This window comes from Hyposmocoma kahamanoa, unplaced genomic scaffold, assembly GCF_003589595.1.
Source record: "Hyposmocoma kahamanoa isolate Upper Pololo Valley unplaced genomic scaffold, ASM358959v1 202, whole genome shotgun sequence".
NCBI lineage: Eukaryota > Metazoa > Arthropoda > Insecta > Lepidoptera > Cosmopterigidae > Hyposmocoma > Hyposmocoma kahamanoa.
Genome location: NW_020653726.1, coordinates 17,177,999 through 17,202,272, shown reverse-complemented (window position 1 = coordinate 17,202,272; position 24,274 = coordinate 17,177,999). Strand labels below are relative to the sequence as shown.

Sequence of the window (24,274 nt, the reverse complement as noted above, 5' to 3'; positions counted from 1 at the left end):
TTTACACAGTATGATTCAGAATGTGACCATTTTTGTTAAAATTTTGAAATATGGCACATCTGTGTCACAAAATTATCTGACACAATATTTATTTACTTATAACTTTTTATAAAGGTTGTGACAAACAGATGTAGTCGTAGTTTGGGATATAACAGTGTAAAAAAATTTTTTTTACATGCTCTACTACGACGACTACGTCAGCTAGAAAGGAGTGCATTTTTTAAATTTCTTTTTGCTTTCACCTATACTACTAAGTACGTATTTCTCATCCTCACCTAGCACTGAACATAATGAACAAAACCGTACAGCAAAAGTACAAAGCAATTAGTTATAAATTAATTACACACTAGACGCCAACTCGCGGGGAATAAAGCTAAAATTGGAATAGTTCAGTTTAATTTTAGAGAGACACCTGACAGGTGCGGTTGCATTACAGTGAGATTAGAAGAGGGATTGCGGATTCGTAATTTGATGTTTTTCGGGTGTATCATTGCGTTGAAGGTCTTGAAATTTTTTCCATGACAAACAATGGAGAGCGAAGATTTTATTAGATTTTTGTTTTCTTTTTTGAGAATTTAATTCAACAGTTGACGCTTGCCGGCTGATATTGAAGGATAAGGACAGGTTCTTAAGTTTTCGCGATATCTACAAATTGGAGATGAAACTATTTTCCGGATCTAAAGGTTGTTTTTTGAAACAAACCAACGATTTGGAGTCTTTACGGGTCCCATGGTCACAGACGCCATACGCATTTTAGATCCGAAAAAATAATGTCATTTCCAATTGAAGAAACAGATTCTATTTATTAAAAGTATATTTTTGAATTAATGTTGTTTTACATTAGTCTTTTTTATAATACCAAGTGACGGGACGAACACGCAGTGCGCCTGGTGGTAGGCGACACACCTATCCATAACAGTTGCAGTGCCACTCAGCGCTTTAGCTCGGAAAGATTAAGATCTTTGGGGCACTGCCACTGCGTCCGTCACTCTGAGACAAGTTGACAAATCCCATGTGCCTGTAATTTCATAAGCATCCTTACCCTTCCAAACCGGAACAGTAATGCCCAAATTAATGCTTGGCGGCAGATATAGGTAAGGTGGCAGTACTTCTATGGACAGACTCTTGCATAAGGAGTTCTAATGCATTCACACTAGTTGTCTGCAGCTGAGACGTCACTCAGGTGTCACGATTCAGCTGTATCAATGGGTTGCTTGTTCATATCCGGTTCGAAGGACCATTATGATTTGCAAACCTATTATTTATGTCTTTACATAGTATAATACCTGGGGTAAAGTCGTTAGTTACGGATGTCATTGTAAAATGCCTCAATAATTATATTACTCTTACGCGTGCACGACCAAGGAAGTACAGTTGAGGTACCTCAACAATGTCGAATCAAATCCCTGCATAGGTACATTTGTAATTCAATGAAGTAATCACAAATTTATCAGCGTTGTCAGCAGTGCGTGCTTCGGTTGACTAATCACTGATATTCTATTACAATTAGTCCTATTAGTCTTGATTTGTTTAGTTAGTTAAATATTCGTAGATCGTTCTACAGTCAGGTTGTTGGCATTAATCGGTGTTCAAGTTAGTTTAGATGTGATGAAATAATTGGATTATCATAGACAGATCTGTGGTAGATTATAACAGGTTCACAATGTCCAGTATTGTGGAACTATGTGTTATATTTTCATCTTTCACGATCGAGAAAATTGTTTGAAAAACCATTGACGTGACTACAGTTTGCTTTTGTAGGAATTGTCTTTTAATACGACGATTTTTAGTGCATTGCTGCTAACTGTCGCTGTGTGTAACTGTTCTTAGCTTAAAATTATATTTAGTAAAAATGCATATGCATAGTCAGGTAATAAAATCTAGTACTTATTACTTAGGCCGCAAGGCTTTACACGGTACTCGACTTTAAGAGCCCTCACTAAGCAACAATTGCATAAAATATTGTCGCAAATTTTGTAGCGTAAACATTAATATGTTTTCGGTAAATGAAGAAACTATACTTAGGAAAAAAATATGTAATTTAATTGAGGATATACGCTGTGTGAAAACACGATTACTAAAAATTTTCGCGATAGAAACAAAACAAAAAAATACCTCGAAATTTTACAAGAAAACCGCTGTATTCAATAGGTACTTTGCATATGCCAATGATTTTTTACGTCAACTGAGCTAAACAGAACACGTATACTATACGATATACATTTGTCAAATGGCTTTTACGTCGTTTGTAAAAAAATAAAGCCAGTGACCCTGGCGCTTGATTCAAGCAAAATGAACCGTATTAGTACGGGAATAATTTGAATTCCAGCTGAGATAGTATAGATTAAAAAGTTATCGATTAATTTCGTTTTTAGAATTTTTAAACTTCTGCCTTGAAAAGTTGTCGTTTTGCAGATACTAAGGCCTTATTAGATCAAAGTGTGACTTACGCTAACGTTGCAATAAAACTGCCTGTTGAAGGTTCACAATTCTTGGAAAGCGTATGAGGTCCGCAAACCGTATTGGGCCGCTGTGGCGGACTATAATACAGGCTAAGTCTTAGAGGCGATCTCAGGATCGCATAATGCGTTGATGATGATGAATGATGATGATATTATTAAGGGCACTATTATATGCACAACATTTTAACTCAATAAAAAAGAAAGAACAGAGTTTTGGGTCATCAATATAATTTTCTAACAGGTTCTAACATAAAAACAATGTAGCGGACTGTATCAGTTTATTTGAATTACAAATGATGTATAGTTACAGAAACAATAGTAACACATAGAAAGGAAAAGGCGCCAAAAACAAGTACATTTAAATTAAGAATTTCTATATGAATTTAAAATATATGTGCAAAAAAGATTTGTAGCGACTGCTGCGTTTCGCTAAAACATGAAAAATACCTTGTTTCTCTGCAAAAACTTCAAGTTGCGTGCCATTAAGGAAATGTACAAATTTTCAGGTTTATCTTCATTTAAAGATAAATGGGAATATTATATTTCAAATCAATACTATATGTCAACCAAAATTCCACAAATGGAGACAAAGAACCTTAAAGTGTGTAGTTTTGCGAGATTATATAAATACGACTGTGACAGCCACAAAGACAAAGTTTCAGAGGCAATAGCTACTATTTTCTACATACTTGGTTCTCAATTAAACATCCATCCGAAACCATTATTGTCACATAAGTAATACACGACCAAATTGAAACACGCATATTCATGCTTGACATTGTCTTTTGATTGAGCCAAGTAATGCTAATTTTTCATCAGTCGTTTCGGACTAAATGTCGTACGAGAACAAGAGTAGATCTACAGAAAAAGAACCTCTTTGAAAATTTGTTAACCGAACCAGTGATACTTAACCATTTCACCATGGAAATCACCGTAACGCCTTTACATCAAGTTTTCTTTTGACCAACGTCAAGCAACTCGACCAATATTTGCATATTCAAGCTCCAAGTGACTTCAGACAAATTTTCGCTGCACAATTTCCCTGAAAAATATTCTTGCAGAGAAACGAACTGTCAAAAATACTTTTCAACTTCAATTAGACTGGCTTCAAACGCAATGGAGCGTTTGATGTGAGCGGCTCGGCTACTCCCCTAATCCGAGTCTGACGTCGGATGGTGTGGAAGGGCTTAATGGGGATGTAAATTAATAATTGCTATTGCTATAGTGTGATGGCTTTGGATTGTCAGTATTGCTGCAATCTGTAAATCAAGCGGCCATATTGTCGCTTAAGATCATAGACAATTGTGATTCAGGGTTCGTATTTTTTATATAAAAAGAAAATCAGTTACTGTACATTTAAACATTTAATAGTTTTTAAAGAATGTTTCGACTAAAAGCAAAGTTTCCAGTGCCCAACGAATCATATTATACATATATTTATCCCTTCAAAACAATGTTGCCTGTATCAAAATGTTGCAGTTTTTAAGGTATAAATATTTTTTTACTTGGGTCTTTTTTTGTTAGTGATGTTAGAATAATTGTGTACTACCTTCATTATACTTAGCCAACTCAAAAGATGTAATTAATTATGCTTTTTGTTCTTATTTAAGAAGGCTCTTGGCGGTGGAGTAATCACCAACTAACTCTATTCAGCGCCTGATACAACAAAACGTTTCCTTTGAACTAAAACTAAATGACTTCTACGAAGAACTAAATGACTTCGTCGTGGTCTTATTATATTATTTACTTATTCTTTCATGTATAAAAACTTACATCTCTAAGCATGCACTGTTACAAGAAAACCAAAAGCAAAATAATAACATAGGAATTTATCAATCGATGAAATAAATGGTCAACGCCATCTAGTGGTATTAACGAAATAACGTCTTCGGAAATTCTATATTCAAACAATGAGAGTGAAAAATGTTACAATCTCGATTTCCTACCGAAGCGCTGCGTCTTTCTTTTTTCTTATTTTCTGTTTTTATTGAATATTTTTCCCATAGACGTAACATGGTGATATTTGGTCTTCACTATTTTAGGACATGATCGAAATTCAAAATTTGGGTTTCGTCACAATCTGTAGAATTGTATTCCGCTAGTTTCATAATACGTGCATATCCGTTGAGGAACGGTCAAGTAATTTCCATTCAGAAATAGCGCAGTGAATGCCAAGTCACAAATATTGTTCTTCTTAGGTCATATTCACTTATCACAAAGGCGAACTTCATGCATTAGCAATTAGTCAGTATCAAAAAAGCACCGCTTAATTTTTCACTCCCCATTGTCTGGCTTTTAACCATCCATGTACCTTATACACGTCGACGGGTAAATCCGTAAATCCTGACTGACGTACGGTCGTATACAGATACCGCTTGGTCCGTTGCCGTCTTTCTACGTGCAAATTGAATTTTAATGCAGTTTTTAATCCGATCGGACTGAAGTTGCTTACTTATTGCAACTAGTTCTTTGCCCGTAAGTTAGTGTATGTTAATTTAAATGGGTTTTTATGTTGTTTTAGTCTGTAGTTTTTATTTCACACACTGTTGTATGTTTAAAGAGTAAATGCAAGACGTATTTCTAAATATAATTATAATATATTAGTAGCAATAGAGCTTCTTGTTACTGCAAATCAGTTTTAATATTTAGGTGCTGGTGAAATTACAGGCACATGGGACTGGCAACGCCTCTCAAATATGTGCAATTTAAAGCTCCGAGTGGCACTGCAATTGTTATGGCGTGTCGCTTACCACCAAGCTCACGACCTGTTCGTCCCGTCGCTTGGGAACATCATAAAAAAGACAAAATGATAAGATGACGAGTCTACGATATTGGGAAAGTCTTGTAACCTAGTTAATTGTTTTTTTTTTATATTTTATTAAAGAAACCTTTCATGACATAATATAGGAGATAAACTATTTTTCGGAACTAAATCGCGTATATTTGTTTTTTTTTCAAACAAACCAACATTTCGGCTTACTTTACAGGTCCTATGATCGTAATAACATGGCCATTCATGGTCAAATAAAAAATACGTAGCTATTAATGTAATATCCGGGGGTATAGTCCTTATTGGCACCGCTAACACAGAACTCATCAGGCCTACCATAACCTTTCCAAAAACAATCTTATTTCAATGTAAGCTTAATTAAAAAGTAAGCTTATTGTAATATTACTCATATTATTACCACGACGAACCTGTCAACCAAGTAATGTATTATTGCAAAAGGGATTGAAAGAACGAATGAATTCCCAATATTGTCTATTCCTTACTAAAAATAGGAAAGAGATAACGCTATATGAACTATATAATGCCATCTCTTTCTCTTACTTAATGTTATTTACATTCAGAGAGAGAATTTTGACTGTTAAGAAAAGTATGTAATAATAAAATCTATTAAAATTACGTTGTTTTTAATAATTATTCCGCATTTTCATGAAGAAAAATAAATAAAACAAGCTGAGTCTTGATAGTCACGTTGTGAGTTTCTGTCATCTGTTTTGAGTCATCTGTTAGTTTCGCCAAGGAGCATATAGATGTGCTATTAAATAAAAAAAAACCAAAATATTGAAGTGATATATGTAAATAATTAAGTTTAACTTAACTTTTAATCATTACAAATCAATATTAAGACAATAAAACTGAAAATAATATTGTTTCCATTGCATCCGTGTAACTATTTTAAGATTGCTAAATTTGACTCAAGAACAATATTACTTTAATGTTAAAGTCGCGTCATAGTACGAACTGAGTGAATGAATAGTCCCAAAGCTGCCAATCATAGTTTCAACATTACAATAAGATTACTTTAAGCGCGTTATGGTGCGAAAAGTCAATGTAAGGTTAAAGTAATACTGTTTTAAGAGGTTGTGGTAGGCCCCCTGATAACAGCTATTCGTCCTAATCAGAAAGAGTATACGGAAGAATGTGTGACTATTCCTTCCATTTTGAAATAAAGCCAGCAGAATTGGATTGTGACTGGATGCGGTGACGTCACCAAAATGTTCGGCACTGCACCCTTACAAAAGTCATTTCCCATAAAAAGGAAAGCCTTCTTAGAAAAACAAGATTATTTCATGACCCAAAAAATATGCAGGTGATTTCCATTACATGCAAGACGTGGCATTATGTCTCTCCGAGATGACAAACAGCCCTCTGGAGACATGAGGATATAACAAAAAATCTGGCCAAGTGCGTATCGGATGCGTACGGTAAGGTTACGTTCTCGATATGTTTTTTCATTAAAGTACCTACACGTTACAATTTCTCTGTTGAAAGTACTTTTATGGCAGCAACAATTTTAATTAATTAATTTAATCATGTTTTGAATATTTTTTTTAGTGCATAAAATTTACAAAACTAAAGTATATGTAGCTATAGTTATACAAAAGCAGAATTCCCTAATACATGCACTGGAGACTAAAAAGAAGATCATATAACAAGCAAGACTAAAAAGAAGATCATATAATAGGCAATATGACAAGCGTGCTGTAAATCTTTACAATGTTTTAAATAGTGAACTGAAAATTTACAGTAAGCTGTATTATGAGTGCAAGAAAATTGTACAAAATTGGCTTGCAGAAAAAACATACACAGAAGTTGAAGCACTGCTGGATCACTGATATTAAATAAACAAATACGCACTCTCTCTTTCTCTCACACACACTCACACACACACACACACACACACACACACACGCACGCACGCACGCACGCACGCACGCACGCACGCACGCACGCACACACACACACACACACACACACACACACATAAACACACACTAATAGAATATATATATATATATATATATATATGTATGTATTGTAAGGAAATTTGTATACCTAGTTAGTAATATTAATATATTAATAAGTACTATTCTTTTACTTTGTTAAGTTAGTTAATTATGTATATACTGGTTGTTTTGAAACGTGTAGGTAAGAAAGAGCGGAGTCTCCTGACACAGGCTATGCTTAAAAGGAGGCTCCAGCCCCTATTGTTTAAGAAACCATGTTTTAAGACAAATAAAGATTATTATTATTAAAGATTATTATTATTATTATTAACTGTTACTGTAAATTCAAAATTGTTCTAAAAAATGAAGAAAAGCTATTCTTATTATCATTAACATTAAATATAGCAAACCCCAACCGAAAAGGAATCCCAAAAGTAGAAAAACAAATCTTGTTGTCTACAAGCGTGATGGGCTCCGTCAGGAGTGACATTTTTTACACGTAAACAAAGTCTGAACTCATTTGGTCGCGTGACAAGGATGCAAATTATGCTCCGTTATCTCCTTGGCTTCTATTTGAAGATGCAAATCATTGGTGGGGGAGTGTACTGTAATGAGAAATGCGTTTTCATGTTTGGATGAATGTTAATGTGGAAATTAGCTTTACTTTGGTGGAAATCCTGGTAAGGATGGACAAAAAATACCTTTATGTCGTGTCGTGTCGTGTTTATTCCCATTATGTCGTGACACGTGAAAGTGTCGTGGTTGGTATATTTAGATGAAGTTGTTCACACATAGAACAACAGGATTAACTGTCGTTCACGAATTTTTTGACCTTACGACGACGGACTACCGTGACAAGTCCCATGTCTTTCTACGTTAGTTTTGATTATAGTGACTCTCCCCATCAACCCTTACGAGAAGGGCACTATGACCTGTGCGCGCACAGGAACCTTACAAGTTCAGGTTCTGACCCCAGATCAGCCAGTGTACAGGGTTGTCACAGACCTCTGTCACTTGACTTCATCTGGTTCTTCGAGAGGCTAGTGCCTCGGGAGAGCCGCCCCGGCTGCACGTTCAGTACCCTCCCTATTTTCCAGATAGGTACCGGAGCTGTAAAGATGTTCACTTCCCGTTTCGCATTGCACAAGTAGCGGTTGCCACCGCTTAGCCGTCGACTCTGAGTCCACTACCAAATCTCCTCATTGGTAGCGGAGCTTAAGACACGTTCACTTCCCGACGCCGAAAAAAGACGTCCCTCCAGTTCCCAATAACTTAAGCGGCTAGAGGGATCGGAAGATATCTAGCTTATCCTTTACTAGCTCTCTGGGCTAGTGCCGGAGATGCCAGTCGCAGGACACAATGTCTGGACACAGCTTCCAACTTAAAGGGCAACTCATGTGCCCCACGCGCCTCTTCGCTTCAGGCCCTCAACTAGACCGCTACTAAGACGCGCTAGCTGCTCACGAGACAGACGCACCGGACACATGCAACCGGGGCAGACAAACATGTCCGTCTCTGCAGCTAACCACAAACCCCAGCGAGTCCATACCCAAGTTCGGGTCCGCAAAGGCGTATCACAGGCGGAGGGCTTGGCCCGGACGCTCGCTGTACCTGATCTTGCCGTCGAGCCCGTAGTCTCTCCGGAAAACCCTATCTCTCGGATCGGTAGATAGGGACTATCGTGACAATGGGAACAGCTAGGACGACAGTCGTCAAACGATAAATAAAACGTCACGATAAAAATGTGATTCTATAGTGCGAACGCCAAGGTGGCTGCCGTGAACCGATAAATTGTCAGGATCTAGTAGGAACAGTTACATACGACAGTCGTTCTACGATAAACTAAACGTCACAGTTACGACAGATAGTCGTGACAGGAGAAACAGGCTAGACTTGCAGTCGTCCAATGATAAATCAAATCAAATGTTGTGATATAATGGGAAGCGCTCATCAGGCAGAGTTCATCTATTTGCTACGCTCCTGACAAATCTCTTTTGCCCCAACTCGCATCAGTTTCTTCACACATGTTTATCTACTTACTTAGTTCGTATTTTAAGTTTAAAATTACAAGAGAAAGTTTACCCAAGTAAAAGTACTTGGTAGCTGTAAAGGTACCTAACTGGGTGACGAAATACTTAAGATTTCTCATAGATGGTGCTACGGCTAATAAGGCGTTGAAAAACCAAATACAAAGACACGACAACAAATACATAGAAAAATTTGGGAGGTTCGCTGGTTCGTTCCGTGGCTTAGTTGGTATAGCGTCTGGCACGGTTTGCTAGAAGACGTCGGTTCGAATTCGGCCGGATCAAAAAAAAAATTTCTCAGTGTTCGATCATCATTAATTTCACAAAAAATAATTGAGTATCAATTCAACAAAAATTTATTTATCCAAGTAACTTGAAATTCCACTCATGTAAAAGATTATTTTTAGTCTTTTCTATTTTATAAAAAAAATGTTAAAAATAATAATAAGTTTACTTAAATGACACTAAACTCTTTAGAACAATAAATACATAAATATCATATTGTAAATCACTGGTTCATAAGTTGTTTAAGTGTACTTATTATAGTTAATGACTTTTTTGACGCACGGTATAGTATGTTTATGGCTGAACAAAAGTAATTTTTTCATAATTTATGGTTTTCATCAGTGTGATCTCTGGTTTTTCTCTGAACTAAAAAACGTGTGTGAATTTTTGTCGTTTATTTATTTATGTATTTATTTTTAGGACAACCAACAAGATGTGTGTGATGAATGAAGTAATACAATGTAGAAATTGTGACGCACAGACTTATACTAAATTGTACCTCAATAGGTCGCCATGGTATGCAAATGTGGACACGACTGAAAAAATGAACAAGTTGATCCAAAGAAATTAAAAAAAAATAGATAACTTAAAATAAACCCTAACTTGAATTGAATGTAATGAATCAATTACTGTTATTAAAAAAAGTATCTATTAAAAACAAAATAAACTAATTAAAAATATGTGTAAATTAAAAATACAAAGATAAAACATTATGTGAAACGTAGACGTGCGAGCAGACTTGAATGTGTCATTGCGGAATTATCAAAGTTTCTCTCAGTAAAATTGTGTTCGTATGTAGACCTACCACAGTCCACTATTAGAAGAATACAACAACAATAAGTATGGTATAACGAGTCAAGTTTAGCTTTCGGATTCTTAATATGTATTGTATGTATACATACATATAACATGTATACACAACATAGACGAAGGGGAAATAAGTTTTCCGCGTCCCACATTCGCGGTCGCGCCCGTTTGCGCCCCAGGCGTTGACTTCACGAATATTGCGAATGTTGTGCCGCGAGATTTAGCGCAAGCCAAAAATATATTATGTGCACATGTTTGTATGTGGAAGTAGCACATCCTATGTTAATTTTGTCACAGACTTAATGTTGCCCCCTTTATCACAAATGGACGTACCATATAAATTGAAGGGTATAACGTTATTCCCCGTTTTTAGTTGTTTCTTTTTTTATAAAACTAATGTGCAGTTGCAGTAAACTTAAGTAAGTACTAAAACCAATTGTTTCAGTGCAAAAGACAGTCTTAACACAATGTATTAAGAGTGTCTTATCAATTTTTTAGTACCTTAACTATTTCTGCCCCACAGGTGTAATATCAGCATTACTGTTTTCCGATTATGAAGGCTCTTACCCTTGGTGAAATTACAGGCACATGGGACTTGTTAACTTTTGTCTCAGGGTGACGAGCGCAGTGATAGTGCCTCTCAGATCTTTGCGATTTAAAGCTCTGAGTGGCACTGCAACTGTTATGGACAGGCGTGTAGCTTACTATCAGACCCAAACTTGTTCATCCTGTTACTTGATATTGTAAAAAAATAAAAAAATTAAGCATTGATAGTAGCAAGTGGACATAAGCGAAGGGACGAACAAGTCGTGCATCTGGTGGTAAGTGACACGCCTGTCCATAGCAGTGTCGTTCAGAGCCTTGAATCGCAAAGATCGGAGAGGCACTGCCACAGCGCGCTTGACACAAGTTGAAAAGTCCAATATACCTGTAATTTCACCAGCACCCTTCCAAACGGAATTGCGATAATTGCAATTGGACATAAGTGATGGTACGAAAAACTCGTGCGTTGTGCGTAACTGGTGGTAAGCGACACGTTTGTCCATAACAGTTGCAATAACGCTCAGACCTTAAAATCGCAAATATTTAAGTGGGACTGTCACTGCGTCCCGTCACCCTGAGGCATAAGTTTAAAAATCTCATGTGCTTGTACTTTCACTAGCACCCTTACTATTCCAAACCGAAGGTAAAAGCTCACAATATTGTTTGAGGGCAGAAATAGACAAGGTGGCCGGACTTCCCTGGCCTATGTCTTTCACAAGGAGCTCTAGCTGTTACTACAGTTGAAGCCAGTGACCGCGTAATGTCTTGTATACAAAGTGTTACTTCTTGTGATAGCATACAAAATAGTGACATATTCTATGCGGGCGACAACTGCCATTGTAAATTCACTCTAGAAGCACATTTCACTATAACACCTGGGACTTGGTTACTGGGTGGTAAAATGTTAGTTATGATACACAATTTTTAGAATTTTATTAATACTATTAATAATAAATTAAATAAGTTAAAAGAAAGTTTTAAAAAAGGGACTTATAGAAGAATATCCAATTCCAATTTGATACGTAAGTTTAAAAAGTATAATACAAACAACTCATAAACGAACCCTCTCTGCGCTCCAAAACTTCACAGTATAATGCAGGGAAATTTTCTCAAAATTGGGCCACGGGCACTGAAGTGCAGCGATCGTGACGTTGCGCAGGCGTTCATGCATAAAATTAAACCAGGATAATGAAACGTTGAGCATCGTTCGTCGCCTTCCCCTAATATCCACGATAAAATAACCTTGTAACAATCCTTCCTTTTTACATTTCACTACGTTTTTGCTTTACGTTATTTACATTTTATGAAATTTCAAAGGTCGTGTTACACTGGTGAGTTTCCAAGGTGTTAAGCTGAGAAAATTTTCCATAATGAACTAGAGTATATCTCCAACGGGCATCAATGACTTGGCAAAGAAAATGTAGATTACAGGTACTGTTTAATGTTCAGCCGTGATCATCGTAATTTATGCTATTTTGTTCGTTTTAATTGTGAAAAACATGATTAATTGAATATTTACGAGTGATACTTGTCAACCACGTGTATTTAGTTTTAATTGTTATTAGATAATGATGTGAAACAAGATTTATTTTGTATTGATTGTAGGACCTGTACAAAATAATCTCGTAACTCCGAGACTACGTACGAAGTAATAGCTAAATATGAACATAGTCAATTATCATGAAAGAAAAAAAATATTTCTTCTTAGTTAGCCGTCGTAAAATCATCTTGAAAACAAAAAAACGGATTCCAATTAAATAAGTTTATAGCGTGTTTGATTTTCTTAAATTTACCAACTTATTTATTTTTAATCAATTTAAATGAATCTGTAACTACAGTTAACGTAATCATTGTGCATGTTGTTTTAATCATTGTCCTTGCCAGGCACACGTGTAATAAGTTATTCCACTTTAAAAATCTTTATTTCAATAACTTTTCTTTTCAGTGAATAAGGAATAATGCGGAAAAACGTTATACTAAAAGCAAAAAGTGTCAATCTTGTTTACGGTACGTCCAATCAGTCAAGAAGGTTCACCATAAAATACTTTCCATGCAAAGCCGGAGCGAACTTTTTTGCAAGAATAACGTAAAATGACGTTTATCGGTGGTTCGCATCAGTTCATACCAGTTTACGCCGGTACTCACCAGTTTATTGACGTCTCTTGCCTTAAATCTGTTTGCGCGCGTAAATCCAACAAAAATACAGTGAATTTTAAGACTTATAAAATTGCAGCATTGTATCGGAGACCTGGGAAAGTTAGGAAGACGCGCAGAAACCGCAAAACTCCAAGTAATATAAAACAATAAAATTTGTTTTTGTTTTCTTGAAAAAAATGTTACCACAATAGATCGCAGGGTAATGGATGATAAACAATATTCTGTTAAAACACACACGTTCAATTAGGGCATTCTATATTTGAATTATCGGGTTAGCAATAACAATAAGAACCGACAGCTCGGATTCTTGCCACTAAACATATACAAATGTACCTACATAACTTAGAATGTTAGTCATAGGTATATGTGTTCTATCACTGGCCTACCACCGTTCTGTGTGATGATACTTGATATTCTACAACGATTCAAGTGCAAAACCTCATCATAAGACATCACGTATCATTATGATAAGAATAATATGATACATATTCAACCATAAAATAATAACGGAAGAGTCACGTTGAACAAAGTAAGGTTAGGAAGTGCAAAGGCGCAGTAACATAATATAGCGCATTTATGACGGGGAGGATTTACGAGTCAGTCATTAAAAATCGGGTGACACCCCTAGCACGTTATGAACATGTGGTGCGAAAGTTTACTATGAGTGTTATGAAAAGAATAAGGTTGTCAAGGTAGTAAATTGTGAGGGTGCCTAAAATGACGTATCGTTCTAGGAAAATGCCTGTGGCTTGTCGACTTCTCAACAAATGGAAAGCTGAAATATTGAGGTCTTGTTTTTTACGGTTGCTGTGGATATCACTTATAATCTTAAGTGTTAGTTTTATCGATCAAATGTAAATTGATTGTTAAAAAAATAATTTCATTATCGTTATCAATCCATTTAGCTTCACTGTTGCGCACGAGTGTTCTCTTAGGCGAGGATATAGGTCATAGCCCGCTTTTTCCGAGGATCGTGAATATAAATTCTTCAACGTGAATATAAATTCAAAGAAACTCAGAGGTATGAGTCCGGATCCGAAACCACGGCCTCTGTTGAGAGGCGGTAGGCCAAACTTTGGGCTACCACGGTTTGTACGGTGAGCACGGGATGAGGAGGTCCTGGTTCGATTTCCGGTAGGATCAATTTGGAAATGATTTTTTTTTAAATTGGTTTTGATCTAACTGATTTAACTGCCTCCGTGGCCAAACGCTTATCATGCCGACGTAGACTGCCACTCATAGACAACCACGAATTACACCCAAACTAAAGAGAAATAAATGTAGACCATACAAATATTTTTCCCGGCCCGGAAATCGAAGGACCTCTGCGTGTCAGACCAGTATAGTAACCGTTCGGCAACAGAGGCAGTTTAGTTTCCTCTGCCACAAAGGTTGTATGGAAGAGATCGCTCTTAGCGACAAAGCCGGATTTTCAATGTGGGCAAAGTTCTAAATCATGTAAGTATCGTTTTTGTTCTTGCTAGACCACAATTGTTATTTTTTTGTCTAATGTTATTCTACTGTAATGCTTGAGTATAAGTGTACAAATTATTGCAGGAGTGTCTACATAAAAATTACAAAACTTCGTATACTGCTAGCCTATCTCACAGTACTTCAAAATGCTTTCTCGTCCATATAATCGGTATATCACTGAGAAATAAGTATCTAAATTCGAATTTATTTGGATGTAATAAATAGTGATACGGCAGACATAAAACGAATACAACGCAACAGCAGGTACACATTCTCTATTACATTTCCTCCTTTTGTGACAAATTTTTCCTTCAGAGCCTGAAGGAGAAACAAAGAAAATAATCAAGAAAAACAACAAACCAAATAATCTTTTTGTCGGCGTCTGTACTATCTTACAATAGTCTGCACATACAATCGAGACTTCCCAAAAGTGTCGTATTCCCTACCATAGATTATAAAGGCAATCGTGTGGCCCATAAAACCCCGCAAAGGCTCGTCTTAAGGGCCCAATTAATGTTTGATATTAAATCAAAGCATACGTTCCAGCGCTGGCGCATGAATTATGCAAATCTTCCCTAGTGGTTAACATCGTAATATTGTAAGCGACACTTCGCCCCCGATACTTATGTGATAAGATGTAAAGAAACTGGAAGTGATTAGTGCATTTAATGAAATAGATTTAGAAGAAAGGGCCAGTAATGGGCTGTAAGTTGAAGTGGATTGTACCAAATTGTGTATTAGTACCAAATCCCGTTAATACTGTAATTTGACGTAGCCCTGATGACGTAGCGGCTATTGTTCGAGATGTTAGATAATGAGTTTCTAGGTTCATTTAGAGATAAAGATAAACATAATGGATCAATATCAATCAATATTGGCGTATTATTATTAGTGTAACATTTGAAATAAACTTCATAGTGTACGATTATAACTGCCTTACAATTTTTACATTAAGTAATTCTAATTTAGAAAATGACACTATTTTAATGGTTCTATGTCGCGTATATTTGCTTTGTTAAATAAGCCAACGGTTCGAGCCCTTTACAGATCCCATGGTCACAGCCAACCGAGATGGTAAAGTTACGAAACAGTTATGTCTAATAGTCCGAAAAAATAGATTCATTCATTCATTCGTTTCGTTCCATGTGTAACAATCGCAAAAACCTAACAACTCGATAATTTCAATATATGCAATCTTGGGTTCTAAATTGTGAAAAAATCATAACCGCAATAAAACCCCTTCCATATTAGCATACGTTTTTACGCAGAAAAACTTTATCACACCCATTATTCTCCTAGAAATTTCCATATCAATACAATAAAAGGTGCGGTGCTTCTAGACCTCCATTGCTCCTTGTTCTAAACGGTGCCCTGAATTCTTACGATGGGAGATGGTATCTCTACGAACATAAATTCGGGGAAGGGCGCCGCACGCCGCAGGGCGTCTGTTCAGGTGAAAATTATCAAAAGGGGAGCGCAGATTTAAAGCAAACGTTGGTTTGAGCGAATCCCTACGCAAAGAGACGGTATGTAATCGAATCGAGTTTCTTCTGCGTTTGATTTACAAATTGGATTCTTTGCAATGAAAATTACAGGCCGATTACCACAGCAACTCACGATACATCAACCATCTGCAAAGAATTTTAAGCGTTCGCTAGGGATAACTCCTGCTCTTGGGCTCTTACGCTGCAAAACGTACGATAAATATATTAAAGAAATTTGAAAGATATCAATTCGTCGATGATATCTGCCTTTTGTCGGCTCACGATGAAATTCTACTAAATTTACAGATTTACTTTACTACCGTGATGTCGCATGACGACATTTTGATATATAATGCCTATAAGACAAAAATAATGCATGCAAGCACCTTCAAAACATGTCTGTAACTTAAACTCTTTACTTGAACAACAGTACTTACATTGAAAAATAGAAATTACAAGATCACACAGAACTGGTGAATAAATGAAATGCAGACGTATAACTTGTAAACGTTCTTAAAATATTTGTCCATCTTAGAAATGGGGTTAATGAACTTTTAAAGATCTGATGAGGAAAAAAATCAGGTGTAAAAACAGTTAAAATGGGATAAAATATGACATGTTAAGGTTACAATTTGTTTCACATGGAACTGAGTACATGGAACTACTGGAAATAAACGATTCGTATGCTGAAAGTTATTCTTGTAAAATTATTACAGGGTAATGAGCATGACAAGTTTCGTACTTAAGATTTAAATTCACAACAACAACAACTCTATGCCGCTTGCTATAAGACTGGTCCAAAGTGTCAAGGTTGATTTGACTTGACTGTTCTGTAGTGTATGACGCACTTCGCTCCTTTCTAGTGTTTAAGTATGTATCTTTGTGTTAGTAAGACAGACAATAAACCTTCGTTATTACACGTTGACATCTTATTTACGCTTGTTCCTGGTTCCCACATGGCAGCACAAAGACGACTACCGCAGTTTGTTCTACCACAATAAGTTACTGCTAGTGTAGAAAAAAAATATATACACGCTATTAATCGAGCGTGAAATAGCCTAGTTGGAGAACGGTCACTTTAGGAGTATTAACACGACGACGGCATGTACTGACTTTAATTTCTATGTTGCGTACATCAGTGAATGTAAAAGTAGCAATATCATTCGCCATTGGTGAAGGAAAGGGACTATGGACTATGTCCTAAACTCTAAGAGGAGGCCCGTGGTAATTATACTTTCCTATCACTATTTTAGAAGGGTTGATTGATGATAAACCGTACGCTTGTTTTACGCAAACTTTTAAACTACTTTCAGTGATGAAATAAAAATGCGGAATGTCTACAATAATACCATAAAAAGTCTTCAAAATCGTACCACTACTGTAGTGGTACGATTTTCATGATTTTCAACGATTTTTTTTTGTCAAATCATCAATCAATAGAAAGTTCAATGAAGAACATCTCTATCACATTCACAGACCACATTTTGCGTGTTTGCAAATTCTTATAAAGTGAAGTAAATTCGAAGAACATTTTCACCGTACTTTTTATACTCGGTCTTGCTTTTACTCCACTTATCTTAAACAATAATACCACTAGTCTTAACTACATTCTCTGATATCCAAAGTCCTTAATATAAAAGCCGTGAAGCCATGGCGAGACAATGAGAGTTGGCCATATATCATCAGTACTGCCCATTACCTCACAGCAGGGTAAGAGATTTGGCTCTATAGGGATATTATTTATAGCTTCACCTTCTGCCCGTTTGACCTTTGTGACGTCATCGAGTTCCGATAAATTTTTCTGAGAACAATTAATTGTACTTGATATTATATTTTTTTTCAAATTAACGTTTCGAACTCTTTATAAATAGAGGTAGGCGTTAAATGAAAAGTACTTAAAACGTTTGCTTTTTTATATAATCACACAAGCTGGTTGTTGTTCAGATCTTTACACGCTTTTAATATTTGCCATTTACGACGCTTAAAACGGTAGTGAAACCAAAATTTAAGCTGAAGGTATGTGCGAATTTGAATAGTAACCAGTTTATATCCGTGTGGTTGTTTCAATCAATGATAAATGTGTACAAAAGTCTATTTACAAAGATGAACCTCCAGAGTTTCTTATTCATTCTTCTCCGGGGAATCTGCCTTACCAATGAGTGGTAGGTATTGTTTAATCCAAGTGACGATTTTAAGTTTAATTTGCCAACATATAAAATCGAAATTAAATTGAAACTCATTATTGATCAAATTGAAACAAAAGTCCAAAGAAAATATGAAAACGAACTCACTAATTAAATAACCAGTAGAATTATTTCGAACCATTTCTCAGCTACTGAACTTAAGGAACTTGAAAGAGAAAAAGCAAAGGGGCGTAAAAAAGATTTTATTAAAACAATTTCGGGAAGGGTTCAACTCAATTACCATTTTCTCGAGTCGCCGACGGCTTAAAGTAATCGTAGCGAATTAAATCAGGGCGAAATACAAGTATGGTGTTCTGTTAAACGAGCAGTTACGGTAGGTGAACTGAAAAAGTATATAGTAAGTGTATATTTTGAAGTTGAAGAATATTTTTAAATGAAAAGGAATTATGTTGACCCATTTTCATAATGTTCATTCTTACAGAATATACATTCAGCATCAAATTAATAAATGTGATGTACAAAACTAACCTTCATTTACACTTACTTTTAGATTAATTTCAGTTTGACTTTAACGTTCGTAATTACGCGTTAACCTGTGTTCTGACTAAAAATGCTTCTTAATATTGACTGCCATGCAAGAATTTAAATTAAACTTTGAGTTTTCTACGTAATTTCTTCCCTGAATTTAGGCAAAATTCGTTTTGTGCATGTCAAAAACTTGCTTAGCTCGCCATTTTGTTTGGTCGTTATCAAACTTCGTTTTATAAATCTCAGCCAAAGATGGTTACAACTGTTAACGCCCAGCGACTATAATATATTGACCACGTACAATGTCGTTCTAATTAATTAAGGGTACAAAATAATAGTAGCAACAAACAATTATTAACACGATAAATAGAACCTACTCGAAGTTTCCATACTGCTCCCCAGTCTACTCTAGTGCGGTAGAACCATTCTCTAGAATTGATAGTAGTGCAGTAAATATAAAAAGGGTGGCTGAGGCCGCAAACGGGCTCATAAAGTCGCTTGAAATAAAAACGACTTGAAATAAGGCACTCGAGTAAATTATTCTTGGTGGCTATCAAGGGGTTCTGACTTTTTGCGATTCATAAAATTTAAAAGTTCAGGGACCTATACATTTTAAATTCAAAGATTTAGGTAAATTTTCGTTCTTTCAAAGCTATTTAAAAATATATCACCACTATCATCGTCAGTCAACCTACTATACGTCCTCCTCTAGACACGGATCTCCGCTAAAGAGCCAAAGTAAATTAAAAAGCACATATTACTTTGATCATTAGTGGTTGATATGGAACCAACGCAAATCACTTAAATGACAAGATTTTAATGTTTTAGACATGTTAATTTTTGTACTAAAGAACAGTTTCTGTAAGTAGAATGAATATAATATAACACAATAACACATCGCATGTACAGTTCAACCCAGACAAGAAATTTACAATACAAACAAAACTATGCAAGGTGTCGTTTACCCTTAGGAAGCAAATGTACAGATTGCGTGTTCCGAAGCTCTAACCTTTGAAGTATCGAATCAAATGTGCGCATTACCACAAATGGGTACTTGGCCTTATAGTTGAACTATAATAAAGAATATTTTATAACATAAATGGTTTACAAAGTCCCAGAGAGAGGATAAATTTTAGAAAAAGTGAATTTTACTTTCACGAGAATTATTGTGCTGTTAGGAAAATTGCTACCATTAGAACGGATGGAAAGCACTCTAAGGCCTTTATAATTAATTTATCCTAAGTGTAGGAACGATATCAAGGTCCTAATTACGTCTCTATTATAAAATATCAGTTGCCTGCACGTCAACGATTACTCGTTACAAACGTACCACTTAAGAATTGTCAAAATTTTCTCGTTACGGCACAGGTTGTTATTGAGTTCTAATTATTCAAGTACAGTGTCTTTGTCACTAGTGATATCGTCCAAGATATGAACGGTTATGATCTATGCGACAAGGTGACCTTGAGATGCCTCCCAGCATTTCAGTGACATCTCAGTAGATAGGCACTTAAAATAGGACCTCAGATCTGTATTATTACGGGGCATATGTTCATATGATACGATTCTGTAAACGGCAATATTTGTAATGATATTTTTTCACAGCCGTGAGCATGAGGCGTGTAAGAAGCCCGAAACGTTACTTTGTTTGAAAATAAAAACAAATCTAAACAAATCGAGTTCTTAGGTTTTCGCGATTGTTACACATAGGAAATGAAACTATTTTTCCGCATTTAAATCGCGTATATTTGTTTTTTCAAACAACCGTGACCATGGGACCTGTAAAGGGCCCGAAACGTCGGTTTGTTTGAAAAAATAAACAAATATACGCGATTTAAATCCGGAAAAATAGTTTCATTTCCTAAATCTAAAGAAATTAGATCCAATTAGTTTCATTTCCAATCGCGAGAACCTAAGAACTCGTAACAACACAATTGAATAGCTTATATTCTACAGGCATTGGTCGAAATAGCTACACTCGCGCCTCCAAAATGTTATTAACGAATTTAAACTATCGACAAACTTACCCATTACGAGCACCTCAAAGAAAGTCTGAATCTGGGTGAGTGAATATTAAAATTGCAAGTGTTGTATAGACGAAGTTCTATTTTCAAATCACTAAGTCTACGCCGAGCAAGTTTGTTACAAGTTACTGCAAATTGGATTACAGCGGCGCGGGGGGCACTTTGACACGTTACTCTGCATGCTTTACTACGTTCAGTTTGGCTGTAACAAGGTTAAATGTAAGTTACTTAGTAAATAGAGTTCATGGGTCTAGGTTATTGCACATTGGAAAATATTTGTCCATCACTTACAGGTTTTTTATCCCAAGTGACGGGACGAATAAGTCGTGCGCCTGGTGGCAGGCGACACGCTTGTCCATAGCAGTTGCATAATTTGATTCCGCTTTTCCCTTTCCATCATCGGGAGACTAGACGTGGGCGGGAATTCCACCCCTATGTTGTAGATATTCCCCGGATTAGCACGAAGCTAGGAAGTGGAATTCCCTGCCTGCAGACTTGTTCCCCGAACGATGTAACTTGGACCTTTTCAAGGCGAGAGTGAATAGGCATTATTTAGGTGTGCATGCTACATCCTCGACCTCATCGTCACTTTCCATCAGGTGAGATGGAGGTCAAATGCGCACTTATTTTTTATAAAAAAAAATCTGAAGGGCACTGCCACTGTACCCGTCACATAAGACATAAGTTGACATGTGTGTGACATGACCCATGTGCCTATAATTTTACCAGCAGCATTACCCTTCAGAACTAAAGGCTGAAATAGGTAAGGTGACAGTACTTTGATAAAATTGAATATAGCTATTAAACTGCCTCCGTGGCCGACCGGTTACCATGCTGGACTGCCACGCAGAGGTCCCGGGTTCAATTCCCGGGCCGGGAGAAATACTCGTATGGCCTACATTTATTTCTCTCGTGAATTTGGGAGTAATTTGTGGTTGTCTATGTGTTTGTCTGCATCCGCGATACAGGGTTTTTCTAGTGCGGACCTATAAGTGTGTGCGTTATTATTATTACTTTCGTGGACGAAATCTTTCACAAGGAGCTCTACTGCTACTAAACATGTGCTTTTAAAAAACGTTGACCGGATGATTTTTACACAATTACGAATTATATGTCTGATTTTTTAAGTTGTTGGTTCTTTTTAGATTAAATAAACCTGTAACGCAAAAGGCAATGGAAGTTATCAGCAAACTTACAAAGAATCTGTGAACAGTTACCGTGAAGTGTAAAATATGCAACGACGTGCTCCCAACTCTGGCAGAAGTTAAAGTTGCCTGTGTTGTGTAGCTGTTGCAATATTTTGTAATGCAACGAGGCTTGGATCTTATTAGCAAAATTTGGAGTCGAAACGTGATGTGAAATGTATTCGCATAAATGTTATAGCTTTGAATTTCACGAAGGTGTCTGGTTCTATTCTGAACCAATAGTATTGTTGATGATATAGGTAAAATGTCATAGCTAAGACGTTAAAATGTATATACTGTAAGTTTGAACGATTTAAAGGATAAGTATAATTACAGTCAACACATCAACTAACAACACAAGCAAGTCGTGCACATGGTAGTATGCGACATGCCTACCCATTACAGTTGCAGCGCCACTTAGAGCTTAAAATCCCGAAGATCTAACGGATATGTTGCTACACCTTGCAACTTATATATATTAAACATAAAACAATAAATATATATATATATATAATATAATAAGAACCTCTCAGAACGTATTACGTGTCTGTAGTTTTACCAGCAGTCTTACAATTCAAAACCGGAACACATTAACTTTTACATTTTGTTTGGCGGCAAAAATAGCTATGGTGACATTATTTCCCTGTACGAACTTTTTCACAAGAAACTGTGCTGCCACTGGTATTTAAAAACTATGAAATACTTAGGTTACTTACAATATTATAAAACATCGTGTATAGTGAACTATTCTATATATGAAATATTCTATATCGCTGATATTGTTAGTGAGAATAGTCTTGTCGATAAACTACGAATCCTTGAAATCTTAATAAAAATCAAATTATAGTAACCTTCGATATATAGCCATGGAAAATTATGACGATGTGTAAATTATGTGGTTTCGGCTGTGGTCGAAAAAAAAATTTAAAATAAACGAGTGATTGGAAAAAGGAAAACGTTTAAAATGTGGCAGGGAGCAAAGTGCCTCATTACGTGCGAGATTCAGAGGGCGCAAAAAGTTTCAGGTAGACGAGCCATTAAGAGGATTTCCCTACCCAAAAAGTCATTAAATAAGAAGTCATAGGAATTCTTTTTCGAGAGGCTGATTTCAAACTGAACAAATATTTAAGTTTAGTCTTTTAGAACAAAAGGGCTAAGTTCTATCCAATTTGTACTAATGTCCTTCGTAAATTGCCCTTTCTATTATTATTATTAGTTTAGATGATCACGGTCCATTTATATTAGAATATTCAAATAATATTACGGTTTTGCAAATTGCAACTAATGAAATTAATTTTAATTTTCAAAGTGATTGCACAACTACGAGTTTTGAATTTTTAACGTTCTAGTTCTGAGTTGAAGCAGAGGCAATTAAAAAAAATCTAGCAAAAACGCAATTTGACAAGGGAACAACATTTAACTAATAATTAACTTTTGAACAGTCCGCTGTGAAAGTTGTTCAATTTGTGGCCCAAGGAGTGTCCCTGTGGCACTCCCGCTTAGTCACGGAATCGCTCTTAAAACTTGCCATGTAACAGTCGTTAGGGGGCTGGTAGGAAAATATTTATAGCTTTTATATATACGTATATACGGTAAATGTATTGATTAAATTTTTTAGATAGGTACTGGAACGAATAGACCATGAGGTATTTTGTTAAAAGCATTGTATAAGTTCGTAACGGCTTTAAAGAGAGAATAATGAAGTTAGTGAAGACTATGGATGGTTACTGTATATAAGAAATATGGAAAAACGTTCTTCTATCTAGTATTTTGTACTCTGTAAATGTCAAATATTAGATCCAAAACTAAGTTACCCCGAACAAAACTTGGTAGTCTTTTTGCCAATTGTAACAAAAGAAAGTGAACCGATAATAACAAATAACAATGTTCAAAGCATGTAAACTGAAAACGACATCACTAACTTTTTCTTCGTTACAGGAATTATATTTCCCTAACTTACCACTCCCGAATTTCGACAAAAAATACGTGACGAGAGTGTGGAAGAAGTTTCCAAGGGCTGAATTGGACTGGAGCTGGCTGTCTTGTGTATAAGTGCTAAGTTGTAAGCAGATAAAACATTTAGTTATATTCAACCTTTAGCGAAATTTAAGTTAACGTTTATTGATATAAATAAATAATAAACAAATATGCCTTAGTATATTGATACTGTGTGGAGAACAAATATTCAACTTGTATACTGACAAGTATTTTATGAGTTAATTAAAATCAACACTGGCGTGTTAGTATGATCAGTTAATTCCTAAATTAAGTTGGTTCATCATTATCTTTTACAATGTTGTCTTAAATGGTAAATTAAATACCTGTTGATCCATCAGTTTTGGTTGGGTATAGGATATTTTATAGAACAGCTCATTTTGTTGATTTGTCATCTGACAAATCAACAAAATACGGCGAAATAAGA

At 35.9% G+C, this 24,274-nt stretch overlaps 1 protein-coding gene across 2 annotated transcripts in view; it reads right to left on the bottom strand.

The window, feature by feature from the left end:
- LOC113227205 (kinesin-like protein CG14535) overlaps positions 1 to 24,274 on the bottom strand; it is a 465,861-nt gene that overhangs the window by 25,016 nt on the left and 416,571 nt on the right. The gene's annotated exons all lie outside the window — the stretch shown is intronic.